Source organism: Megalobrama amblycephala, linkage group LG2 (genome assembly GCF_018812025.1).
Source record: "Megalobrama amblycephala isolate DHTTF-2021 linkage group LG2, ASM1881202v1, whole genome shotgun sequence".
Lineage (NCBI taxonomy): Eukaryota > Metazoa > Chordata > Actinopteri > Cypriniformes > Xenocyprididae > Megalobrama > Megalobrama amblycephala.
In genome coordinates this window covers 51,382,583-51,395,989 of record NC_063045.1, presented here as the reverse complement: position 1 = coordinate 51,395,989, position 13,407 = coordinate 51,382,583, and the positions used below count along the sequence as shown (strand labels likewise).

Below are 13,407 nucleotides of genomic sequence, written 5' to 3'. Positions count from 1 at the left end.
ACTTTTTTTTTTCTTTTTTTGTTGTGGCTCAAATAAATAGTTTTCCTCTGCTTTCCAACTAGGCTAACAGCCAAGGCGAGCCTATATGGGAAGGCTGCAGCCGAATGTAGGTCTCATTTGATGCCGATAGGGGGCCAGCGGGCTCCACCGTTAATGAACCGGAGATGCGCGTGCAGGGCCCGGGGTGTTCGGTACAGCATGGACTAATGCCAGTGGAAGAGGAACCGCGGAGGTGTACACTCGGCAGAGAGAGGGGTACGGGGAGAGAGAGGGAGAGAGGAGGGGGAGATGGTGGGAGGGGTCTGATATGGCAGACGTCACGGCTTGTGTAGGGGAGTATAGGCTGTGTTGTCAGCCTGGTGTCAGTCTGATGAAGATTGGCATTCAGGTAAGCTGTCATTCATTTTCAATGTCAGAGCGCGGAGCGGGCGAACACTTCAGCCTGTTTTTTTCCCTCTCGCTCTCATTACAAAAGGCAGGACATTATTCATACAGACTGGCCGAGGGCTGAGGGGAGAGAATGATAGACAGAGAGAGGGAGAGAGAAAGTGAGGGGAAAGAGAGAGAGAGCGCGTGAGTGAGCGGGAGGGAGGAGGAGGAAGAGAACGAGTGCGATAGAAGGAGGGAGGAAGAGAGGAAAGACGGTAGAAGATGCCGTGCAGTTTGGGGAGCGCGTCTTTGTGGATGAATTTATGGTGGATGATGCGTTTGGACTTGTGAAATGTGGTGGTAATTTTTGTGTCGACATTTTTGTTGGGTTTTAAAGGGCGTTTTGTAGCGATACATGACTAATAATTCTTCATATTCATAACGCGCAACATATAAGCTACGCATGTAAATTCATGTTTAGGATTTTAATTGGGATATATTTTGTTATCGCTAATGTTTTGTTGAGCAAAGCTTATGTCTTTTAATGAGTATTACATATAAATCTTATGGCTTTTAATGAGTACTACAAGGTAACTTAATATTTGTATTTTACTTTATGACTGGTCAATTTTGAAACTGCGCAGTAAATGTTTATCTGCCATTTGTAACTTTTTCCAGTTTGACATGAGATTATCGCACATTATCAAGGAAGAGTTTAGGAAAATAAAAACGCGGAGTCAACTTCGCGAATACTTTTTTTTTTTTTGTCTCCGATGACAATATTGTAAATATATATTTTTAAAATCAAAACACAAACGTTTTTGTGGTATGTGAATCTGTAATAAAGATTTTATTACTGAAACGTTTTGTTTATGATTCGTACGATACTGACAAACTGCAAGTGCTCGAGCAGCATACTGTTGTTATGGTTACCACCTTTGACTAACGCGAAGTCTGTTCGTTAGCGACTAGCGTCGATTGAAAATATGCACTCTTGAGTAACTTGGTACTCCAACTTTTATGGGTGCCAAAATGTTGCGTAAAAAAGCCCATCTATGTTTTTAGAAAGTGTTTGCTAAGGTCCCACGTCTTGTTTGTACTTTGGCTACTTGGGGTGGTGCTTATTTGTGAACAGACTCCCCCAAACCTTCCATAATTCGCCACCTGACTGGTTTTTAAATGGCGGATTACAGTAAACACGTCTAAAGAAATATTAGAAATACTATAATGAAACATGCTCATTGCGATTATTAGTACTGTTATCAACTATGGTTATATTTTTAAGCCGTCAATTTTTTGTTGGCTCCATGCATACTGTTTACATACATGTGGTACAGTATTATTCTCTTGTGTGTTCTTAGATTTGTCCTCTGATTTGTAAAACATGAAGCTGATTGTTCCGTTCTGACTTGCAGAGGGACAACATTACATTGTACTGTTAATAATTAAGTTCCTCATCAGATATAGACTTGTTCCTTTGTAAAAGTTTACTGACTTGAACATCCTTCATTGCACCTATAGGGCTGTGCATTTTTCTGCAAATTTGGATTCTCTACCTAAACTAGCAAGCTGACATTTTAAAAACGGTGAACGTCTTAAAGGTAAAGTAAGAAACATGTGACAAAACAGCCTTTTTTCTAAAATTTTAAGTTGTCAGGTTAAATAATAAAGGACTAAATGGCAGTTGACAGGAAATTTGGAAATTTAAGGGTTGTTTTAAACTGTTTGCAAGTTTATGAAGCAAATTTGTACAAGCTAGTCATTTTTAATACTCTTTCTGGAAATCTAAAATGCTAATTTTGTTCTTCATGCTAGGTTTATATCAGAATAACTAATTAGATCAGTTCCAACCTGCAGAAATGTGGTGCAAAAATCTCAAATCCTTTTAATTTAATATTTAGCTAAAGTATACACATACATAACACCTTTCACAATATGCCAAAATACTATTCGGAAAAAAAGCTACATTCTAAATGTATTTAAGTAAATAACACTTTTTCTCTTTACAAATATTAAGATGTGATCAGTTTAGTCTTTCCAGTACAGGCCTCAACAAAGTTCTCACGGAGTTGTAGGTTTGAATTTCTTTAGTGTCAAATATAGAATTATTTTAGCCAAGAGGAAATTTCATACAAATGTGTCATCTACTCATACATAAAACAACATAAGAGTGACATTGCATGTCCATTTTCCACCCAAAGTTGAATCTCATTTAATCAGCTGTTTTATTTCTGCGGTGCAGGCGATCATGAGGCTGTAATGTTTTGTCTGGAAGATAAAAGTTGTTGGATGGGGCTAATTTAAATGCAGAGATCCCTGCTGGGATCTTAATTGATGATTTGTGTCGCGGGACAAGCTGCCCACGGGCAAAACTGCAAACACAAAATACTCAGACTTTATTTGCATATTCCCCTTCTCCACATTATGAGCAAATTACAATCTAAGGTTCAATACTGCAGGACCCGGAGCTCTTTTGGTCTAATCGCTAATAAAATGACTCAGTCACCCTAAATGAAGGAAGTAAACTGAGCAAAAAGAAGATTGTAAACCAATTGTGATTTTTCTAGACTTCCATAAAGCTGTTTAGAAAATTGTCTTTCTTTCTAACAATAATTTAAATGCCTATTTTTCTACAGGACTCATTTGGATTTTCAGATCTTACACATGTTGTTTTTGTTGACAGTTAATGAGATACCATTTTATGCAAAATAAAAAAAGCAGCCTCAAATGAGAATTATTCATCAGCCTGTAGTCTGCTGGGGTCTTGTGTGTTCAAGGTGAAGCAATACGAGGCTACATTGTTCTCTGCTCCTCTTAGATGCACAGAGACAGAGCTCTGTTGTTACAGGCTTCCACCGCTAAGCCTTTGCTGATCCTGATGGCTCTCTGAGGAGCGCGGGCCTGTTATTGCGTTGGACGGCTGTGTGTCCAAACGACCTCGCTATGCTGCTCTCTTATACTACTAGGCACGGCGGTCAAACTCCTCTCCAGGGACCTGGAGGTAGAGGAAGATTTACTTGATTTACACGTGTGCAGCACTTAACAGTCACCCGTAGTATAGCACTCCCATCACAGGCCGTGCTGTTTTCATGTCACCCTGGCCTTGGAGAGACGTGGCATGATATGTTGGAGCTGACGTTGATTTGATTTATGAGAAAACACAGGCTCGAAATCGACAGTCTCCAAAAAGAAGCGATGATCTGATGTTAACAAATGTGATGAAGTCGTCCTTTGGTGTGCATGTCAGCACTTGTCATGCACTTTAATAGATGTAGCCGAATGACAAATGACTTGATGAAAATCTGTCCTTGACTAACCTTACTTGTATCTATATATCTGTAACATTTAAAACATCTTGAACAAAATGATAAATAAAAATTGATAATAAAAAGTCTGTGGTCTAATAACAGGGTTATTATTGTTAAATGAATATTTAAAAAAAAAAAATCATTATTTGAATTAAAAAAACAACAACAACTGAAAGACACACACATACACACATAATATTTTATTTTAGCTATACTTGCCAGAGTAACATCTCATTTTCTCCTTTTAAGTGAAGTTTTAACATATCTAATCTGAGACAACGTAACGTGTTGGCTCAACAAAAAAATTAAGACACAGTTTGCATCGTTTTTTGAGTTATGACAACTTTGAGTGAATTTACATTCAACCAACAAGCTACACTGAGTTAGAGGAACTTAATTTATAGCATAAACACAATTTTTTTTAGTTAAGTCCCTCCAACTGCCAGATTTGTAGCCTTGGAACCAATTAATCTTATCTATTTCAATTCAAATCAACAGCTATCATAGCACATGCTAAATGTAACTTATTTAGCATGTATGTTTAATGAACAAGTAAGATATTACTTGTCACTGGCATTAGTGCAGTCACTGCTTATTGAGTAAATGTGGTGTTTACCTTCATGCAAGTACTTATCAGCACAATGGTAACCACAAAAACTTTATTACAGAAACTCGTTTAAATGTTAAACATAACAGCATTAAACACTAACAGGTCTTTCCCTTCACTAAAAACAAATAAATTAATTTCAACATTTGTTCTCCTTATCCAGTCCTATGCAAAGCATACTGGGAACTAGAAATTCACTAATTTCCGAAGTTATCAAGATAATTTAATTAAGTTACTACAACCTAATTTATTAAAAAAGCCAATTAAAATTTAAGTTTAAATTACAGACGATATTAAGTTGATGTAATGATCAACATTATTATGTCAACAGAACTCTACAAAATAATGTTTGCAACTTAAAAGGTTTAATTAAAATAATAAATTAGAATTTTTAACTTGCAATTCATTATTTAAGTTGTGGTAACAGGTCCCCCGAAGTAATTTTTAGAGGGTAAAATATAAGGGTCATTGACAAAAGAACCTTCAAAAAAGGTGTCTTTAAATATTTTCAAAACTGATGTAATGCATATTTTTGAGTCATGAACAATGTTTAAACAAGTTTCAGTTGTTAAATAAAATTTCACAGTGTTTAAATTAACTTTTTGTCAGGCGGCAACCAAATAGTTGTATGTATATACTGTAGTTGTACCACCTGACATGGAAAGTGTACCCACCTACCTATACTTGAAATTAGCAGAGAGATCTACAAACATTTTCACTCTGTCACAAGGATCAGCTGGGGTCCCCTGGATGATGCATTGTCATGTTTACTGTTATTACCTTGTCAATTCATAATAGAAGAGCCATGTTTGCAGTTGTGTCAGCCTGAAATTCAAATTGCTGGACAAAGTTTTTCAATAATCTCAACAGCTTTAAGATTACTGATATTTATAACATTTGTTTATATGAAAGGTTTTAAACCTAAAATGATGACATAGTCTTTAGTTTTTACATTTTTATTATTAAAACACCATTTTATATAGTCTGTTCATTTGTTCGGACAGTTGCACCACATGATATTGTGGGGGTTTAAGATAACAAAACAAAATAATATTTATTTAAATGTACTAAAAATGAATTATTATTTTAAAAGGAAAAATGAATTCAAATTATTATTTTAAAAGGAAATAATGCACTTGGACACAAAAATATGCATGTCATGTCACTGACCCATAAACATAAAAAAGTAATAAAAATATCAAAACGTAACAAATTACTATAACTTTAAAAATGAAAATGAAAACAACATAATAAATTTTTATGCAAAATATTAACAAAAAACTACAGTAGTATATCAGTGATACCATACACTCTAAAAAATGCTGGGTTAAAAACAACCCAAGTTGGGTTGAAAATGGACAAACCCAGCGATTGGGTTGTTTTAACCCAGCGGTTGGGTTAAATGTTTGCCCAACATGCTGGGTAGTTTTATTTAAACCAACTATTGTTTAAAAATTGCTATATGGCTAGCTTAAAATTAACCCAAAATAGTTGGGAAATTAAAAACCAGATGCAATTAGAGGCAACAATAATAGACAAAAGGTGAATGTTTATTAATAAGCTTTAATATTTTATTAATATAAATTTAATAGTTTAATAGTTTATTAAAATAAATTTATTAATAAGCAATTTAATAAATGTTTATTGTTTAATAATTATTCATTGAACATTAATAAATGTTCATTTCCAACATACTTTAGGTTAATTTTAATTAAGCAATACAGTAATTTTTAAACAATAGTTGAGTTAAATGAAACTACCCAGCATGTTGGGCAAACATTTAACCCAACCACTGGGTTAAAACAACCCAATCGCTGGGTTTGTCCATTTTCAACCCAACCTGGGTTGTTTTTAACCCAGCATTTTTTAGAGTGTAAACTTACATTGGAGGAGCAACTGCATATCAATGCCCTGGTAACAACTCAGTGACCTTTGCTCTGGTTATTATTATTATTATGTATTTTATTAATTTTATAATGATAATAATAAAGTATTATCTCATGCAAATGACAGCCAAAGTTGTTCATAAGAACAGAAATAATTACTTCACCAGGATCAAAAGCAGAGTCAAATTAGCAGCAGCTTATTATTAATTCTGAATTTAAAAACCTTGAACAAGACTGTAAACCTCTGAGTGCCTTTGTTCTTATCTCTAGTGGAATGCTGATAATCCAAATAAATGAACTCAGCGTCACTGAGGGAAATACAAACACTTCTACCAAATTCTGAATTTATTATATTTCTGAGTAGTTTCTCAGAACAGATGAAGGTTGAAGATATTTTATTTGAATTCTTTTTGAGATCAAAGTAGGGAAAAAACCCTAGCCAAGACCAATTCATTCATTTTCCCCCTCTAAATATATAAATATATGCATGAGTATAATAACTAGTCAAATTAAAATAATGTGCTAGAGGCAGGAGAGTGCTTGACTAAGGTTGAGAGAGAATGATGTTTAATATTTCCTCTATTAGAGCGAGCATGTGAATTGTAGTTCTCACATGTTTTACACATTTCAAATGTTGGTGTCATTTGGCGTGACTGGAGAGAGATAGATGTTCTCCAGCAGTGCATTGTGTGCATTTCACTCTCCTGTCTTTTGGAGTGCGGCGTTTTTATTAGAGCTGAAATAGTGCATTGAACGCTCATCTATTACTGTAAAAGCCATCTTCTCCGAAAGTGCCATCTCGCTTCGTCCCGTTTCAATGACATCATTCATAAAGGCATGTTTTTCTCCCATTCACACTTCCTGCTCTGTCCTCTAGAGCATTCAAACACAGACCACCATTGATTCCAACCACCTGATTTCATTTGGACCTTTGACACTGGGCTATATCGGAGCTTCCTCTCCCGCTGATCTATTTGTGCATCTTTTGTTGTGTTTCGAACAGAACCCCCCACGTTTCCATCATCCTCTTTCAAGCTCAGAGCCATTGAAAGGCATTGATCGGTAGCTGTATGTGTGCAAAATGCCTGTAATGGCGTCAGTACATGACAGAATCACTTAACAGCAAGGACTGAGTTATTTTTCCCTTTATTAATTCATTCGAATGGCTTGCCTTATATAGATAGTGAGTGACACCTGAATGGTGGCTAATTTACTCGTTTTAAAAAGATTATAAATGCATATCAATCCAGATAAATGGATCTGAGTTTTATTTGCGAACTGGTGTATCTCAACTTGTTTTATTGGCCTGTTGCTTTGCAAATACTGTTATGAGCAAGGGGGTTTTTTGTGGGGTTTTTTTTTTTTTTTTTTTTTTTGCTTTCTAATAAAATGCATTTGGACAGAGCAGCCTCTGGGACGTCATAAAGCACCTAACTTCCCAGTGGCTTTAGCCGTAATGTTTGATTTACAGCTTGCAGAAGTTTCTCTGCTTGTCTCTGTCTTGTATTTTTCCTACCAACACCACTAAGTCCAGTTTAGTTTTAGGGGCTATATATTTAGTAACAGTAACAACTTTCATTTTAAGTGAACTTAAATCAATCTTCACATAAACCCATTATAATAAATGTCATATTTATCTGTGACCTTCCTACCTGTCAAATGCATTAATTTTGACAGCCCTAATATATATATGTGTGTGTATATATATATATATATATATATATATATATATATATATGTGTGTGTATATATATATATATATATATACATACAGTGTGCAATCATGATGTTGTAGCTAAAATCAATAGCTAAAATCAAATCAATCAAATGTTGTAAATTAAAAGAATCAAAATTATCGTGCATATTTTAAGACAAAAGACTTATTTTTATTTTTATTCAAAGTAATAAAATTGTTACACAAAACTTATAACAGCTACTGAAAAACTAATAATTTCATCACTTTGTCTATTTTTGGTAAAAGGCCCCATAATTCTAGGCCCCTCTTCCCCTCCGAAGGCTATTAGGAAAATCCAGAATGCAGACAAACTGCAATAAATTGTTTTCCATAAGTGAGGGGCAATGGATTTGGGAGTATGTGGAAAGCAGGATCACAGTGACTATACTCCGATCACAATGAAGATTAATTTCTGTAATTTCTCAATAGCTTTATGAGAAAATTAATACAGGAGTCCTTAATAAAAACATACTTTTCTCAAGTGAGGATCTTAGTGCTATTGTACCATACTGGTTGCAGTATCAGTTCAAATTGTCTTGTAAAGTGTTGTAATATCCCTAAATAATTCATTCTAGTAAGTTAAAAGTGATTTCTACAATCACTCTGCAATTTAGTGTTGAAAAAGTTGCTAATTCGCCTATTAATTATCTATTTATATATGTACATGTTTTTATCAGTCCAACAGTGCAAGCGTTCATCATTATATCTAAATTCCTTAGAGCTCTGTTTAGCGCTGCTGGTGGGTTATATTTGATACATCAGTATAAGCAGCATGATTTTAGGCTGCGGGGTGCTTTGCCTTCCTCGAGCACATGAGAGATTTCACACACACACTCGCACACACCAGCTGCTTTATTGCGTTCGTACAGTATGTGCCGACAGTTTTGGGTAAACCTCGTGTCATTTCAGATTTAAGAGGTGGTTGCAATCGCCAACAAAAGGCCTCAACAACATATTTTTGGCTTTCTAATGGATGTTCCAACCACGCTGAACCGCATTCCACTCCCTCTCGCTCTGGTTTGTTTTTAGGGGCCCCATAAGATATAAAGTTGTTTCCTTTCAAGTGGAGTGTAAACATATAAAAGGTTGCAGATTGAGTGTGTTCTTGCTCTAGTGTTTGGACATATCTCAGAACATTAAACAATCTTTTATTCCCAAAGCAGTTACTTCACAATAAATTAGCACATTGCTGCAGTGTTTCCTAACCGTTCTGGTCTAATGTACGCCAACAGCCTCATCAGTAAGGCCACAAGTGCTCCTGCATCAACACCAAACTAGAAAAGTTTTCCTTTTGATTTGTTTTACACTGGATATAATTTTGCATTATCATTAATATTAATATACATACACATGCACTGACCGGCCAAAAAATAGGCAAATGCTTAAGAATCTATGACTGGATCATTATTGCAGTGATTGTTATGTTTCTAGCATGTTATAAGCTTTGGCAACAATTCTTTTAACCCTATCAGATGGAGTGTGTAGCTTTTCATTTCTTAAACAACCATAGGAAGACACATCATTGCCATATTCCAGGATGACAATCTCAAGGTTCATCAGGCTCAAATTGTGAAAGAATGGTTGGAAGGAAGCATGAAGAATCATTTTCACACATGAATTGGCACCTCTGAGTCCAGACCTTAAATTCATTGAAAGTCTTTGGGTTGTGCTGGAGGAGACTTTACAGAGTGCTCACCTCTTGCATTGTCAATACAAGATCTTGACCAAAAATTGATGTACCTCTTGATGGAAATAACATCGCAACATTTATTTCCATCAGGAGGTATACATACATTTTTGGTCAAGATCTTGTAAGATCTCGCAAGGGTCACGCACTCTGTAAAGTCTAATAATGATCCAATCATTGACTCTTAAAGGCACAAAATGTAGGATTTTTGGATTAAAATATCCAAAAACCACTAGAACAGTGTTATATATTTTGTTGACTTGTGTACTTTCATGGAAACATTTGGGATAATGTATGTTTAAATCCAGAGAAATAAGACATTTTTAACAAGGACATGGACTTGTCTGACTGTCTGTGCGTCGCCTATCAGTGACGTCATACCCGCTTTACCCTCGATTTCTGGTTTTATTTCTTAGAAACCCTGGAAACACCAAAGACGCTTTAATATATAACATGCTTTATTAGATAAGGGAACAACTGTTTGGTTACATTTATAGACAGTAAACTAATTATTATATAGTTCAACACATTTAGTCTTATTGTTTAAATCTAGTTTTCATGTTTTTCCTCGAGTACCATGCTTTTACCATGCCTCAGAGAAAAACACTATTTTGTCAAGTAGCTAACATAGCATAATCACATGCAGCTTTATTTTTAGTAACAGTAATTTTTTAGTACAGCATTTTCTCTATCATACAGTATGCTTAATTACATAAAATTAATTGCATTTATTAGCACAAGCCATCCAGCATTTATTAATATGATATTCTAAAATCGATCTATCTTACTGCAGTGTGCAACAAGTGTCTCACATCAGCCGCCGAGCGAACGCTCAGAGTAACGTTAGAACATCATTTTCAACACACTCAAATGTATCTAATATGATAAAATAGCGCTGTGTTACCTCATACGCTTGACCTGAAGAAGTGGAAGCGGTGACTGTGGCATAATAAAAGTTCTGCTGCTCTCGAAGCATGTATCACACTTGTCTCTTGTTAGCAATTGCTCCAGTGGCCTCGTTCATCTCCCACAACACTCGGCCCTGCTCTGTTTCATACTACAGTAACGTTAATAATCTCATCCATGAACATGATTTCTGCTCGAGTTCCATCCCAAATATTTTCCACCGGCTTTGGGGGTTGAAGACGACATCTCCCAAGATTCCCCGCTCAAACTCGGAGTCATCAAGCTACGCCTTTGTTTTGAATAGGCGACCTCTAGCGGCGAAAATATACATACTGTGCCTTTAAGAATTTGCTATTTAAATCCAATTTTTTTTTTTTTTTTTTTTTTTTTTTTTTTTGCCGGGCAGTGTGTGTGTGTATATTTGTATATGTACACACACATATAATTTATTCAAATAAAATATTATATTATATTAAAGCCATAATGTTTTTCCTCTCTGACTTTGCAATGCACCTTCCCCATTGAAATTCAGCACTCTCTGATGCAGTGTAAACTCTACTGCGTAGGTGACCTTACTAAATTGACTAGTTGATGATCTTATGGACTGACGCCTGTACTTCGGTTTTCTCCAGCTGCTAGCCGTGAGACTTCTGGTGACTGTTCAATTGAAAACTTAGAGGGAGATAAATATAGCAGACGAAATTGTGTCCCGCTTTGTGTGAAACTCTAGAAACGGATGGTCTTCGGAGAAATCATCACTTGCCATACGGGGGATGATATTAACGCGAGCCCGCAAACACTGGGTGTGATAACAGCCAGGAGACTGATCAGCGATGCATCAGCCATTTATCGACCACAACTGCGTGGAAAACAATCTCGTGCTCCCTGACTGTTAGAACTTTATAACGTTGCCCTTCAGAAAGGACTGATGACAGCTCTGAGCTAAAAGTGAAACATAAACAGCTGCTGCCCCAGAGTGTGGGGGAAATGTAGATGCATGCATGTGGCGCTCTGCCATAGCTGGGGTAGGATGACACAAGTTTTTGGGGAGAGCGAGGACAACAAATGCCCTCGCCGTTAGGGAGAGAAGCCGGGCTCGTGCACCCAGGTGGCTAATACATCCTTGGCGGATTTGGAACAGAAGTACGAAGCAATGTGCAGAAGGTGGCAGTAATGCAAAATATGGCATGCACCTGCCTTTTTTATCTCAGTCGTGTCGCGGACCACCGTTCTGGTGGTCGTATGCGCTCCAGAGGTATTTTTAAACCACCATAGACATTTAATACAGCTCATCACACCTTTTAGCTCAGCTGACTTTAGCAGTCAACACAACTGGCCCGAGCAAGAGTGAAAGGGTTAACCTTTTCCTTCCCGTTAGAAAAGGAGGGTGGAAAAACAGAGTGAGAGGTCATGGTGAATACATATAGAGTAGGGGAATTCCTCACTGTCCTTCCTAAACCTGCCAATGTTATCAGAGTGCAAGAGTGGAAAACCTGGTAAATGATACATTAGTCTAAAGTAAAAGCTAAATTAAAGATACTCAAGCCAAACTATGTTAAAAAAAAAAAAAAACATTACTACAGATATCATTGTCTTTGTGGTCAAAGGATTTTTTTTCTTAAAGCAGAACTAAGTAACTTTTTTTACCTTCATAAATAGTTTTTTTTTTAAAAGTCAAAAAGTCCTTACAATGGTTAATTGACTTGTAGTGGTGTGTTTGAGGTGAGCACTAACCCCCTCTGGAACGTCTATGCCATAAAACAGCACTTGCAAGTTGAGCTGCGCCAACCCGACACAATCTCGCCTCATGTTCACGTTCACGGGAGAGTGACAAAATGCTTTACGGTAATTCAATATACACATAGCGACCTCACTTTACAAGACAATTTCGAAAATTACCCACCTCCATCGAGATTTCTTGTACTGTATTTGCAAAACTACTGCGCTGGTGAGCGTTGAAGTCGTTGTAGTCCAGAGCTGCGCTTGAAGGAACCTGTAGGGGGAGCTTTGCAAATCTTACTGAGTTCCGCTTTAAATGTTACATAACAATGTACAATGTAGCCGTTGCATTCTCAATGTCGCCACATGGCACGCTGTAGCTGGAATTAGCATAAACTGCCATCTATGCTCAGTTTTCTCTTTTTTAGGTCAACTAATGCCAATAGTTTGAAGACAATTTTATTGAGCAGGTTAGTAAAAGTTTTTATTTATGATTTATTTTATTACATTTTATTTGAAATAGATAGTGGAACAATCTTAACAAACAGGGTTGGAGTGGTTATTTTAGTATTAAATATACTATTATTTTTTTATTAACATTTTGAATTTGTTTCCATTTTATGTTTCTAGTTTTTTTTATTTGATTATTTTTTAGTAAAATTTAATGTAAAAATGTGTAAATATTTATAGTTTTATTTCAGTTTGTAATTTTAGTACTTCGGCTTATATCGGTTAAGGCAACTTTTCAAAATTTCCGTTTTTAGCTAATATTTATTTTAGATTTTGTTTAATAACAACACTGGTTTGGAGATTTTACTCTCCCTATTAAATGTATAGTTCACCCCAAAATTAAAATTCTGTCATCACTTACTCACCCTCAAGTTGTTCTAAACCTGAACACAAAAGAAGATATTTTGAAGAATGTGGGTAAAAATACAGTTTCTGGTCCCCATTGATTTCCATAATATTTTTTCTGTTATACTATGGAAGTCAATGAAGTCAACATCAACTTTGTCTAATTCCTTCAAATTCTTCAAAATTCCTTTACATTCAGCAGAAGACAGGACTTTGTGAGTGTCAGTAAATATTGACAGAATTTCTGAACTATCCCTTTAATTATATATGAGCCATATAGGAGCAGTACTGTATGCCTATTACCCACATAAAAATAACTGCCTGGTGATGTTACC

The 13,407-nt window shown here is 35.9% G+C and overlaps 1 protein-coding gene across 4 annotated transcripts in view; it reads left to right on the top strand.

The window, feature by feature from the left end:
• The window catches only part of pknox2 (pbx/knotted 1 homeobox 2), a 119,922-nt gene that overhangs the window by 15,909 nt on the left and 90,606 nt on the right, over positions 1 to 13,407 (top strand). Inside the window, exon 1 of one of the 4 annotated variants that reach the window (XM_048180747.1) lies at positions 329 to 388. The exons of 2 other annotated variants lie outside the window; for them this stretch is intronic. The gene's annotated coding sequence lies outside the window, so the exon portion shown is untranslated. One more of the 4 variants, XM_048180754.1, reaches the window with a different exon arrangement.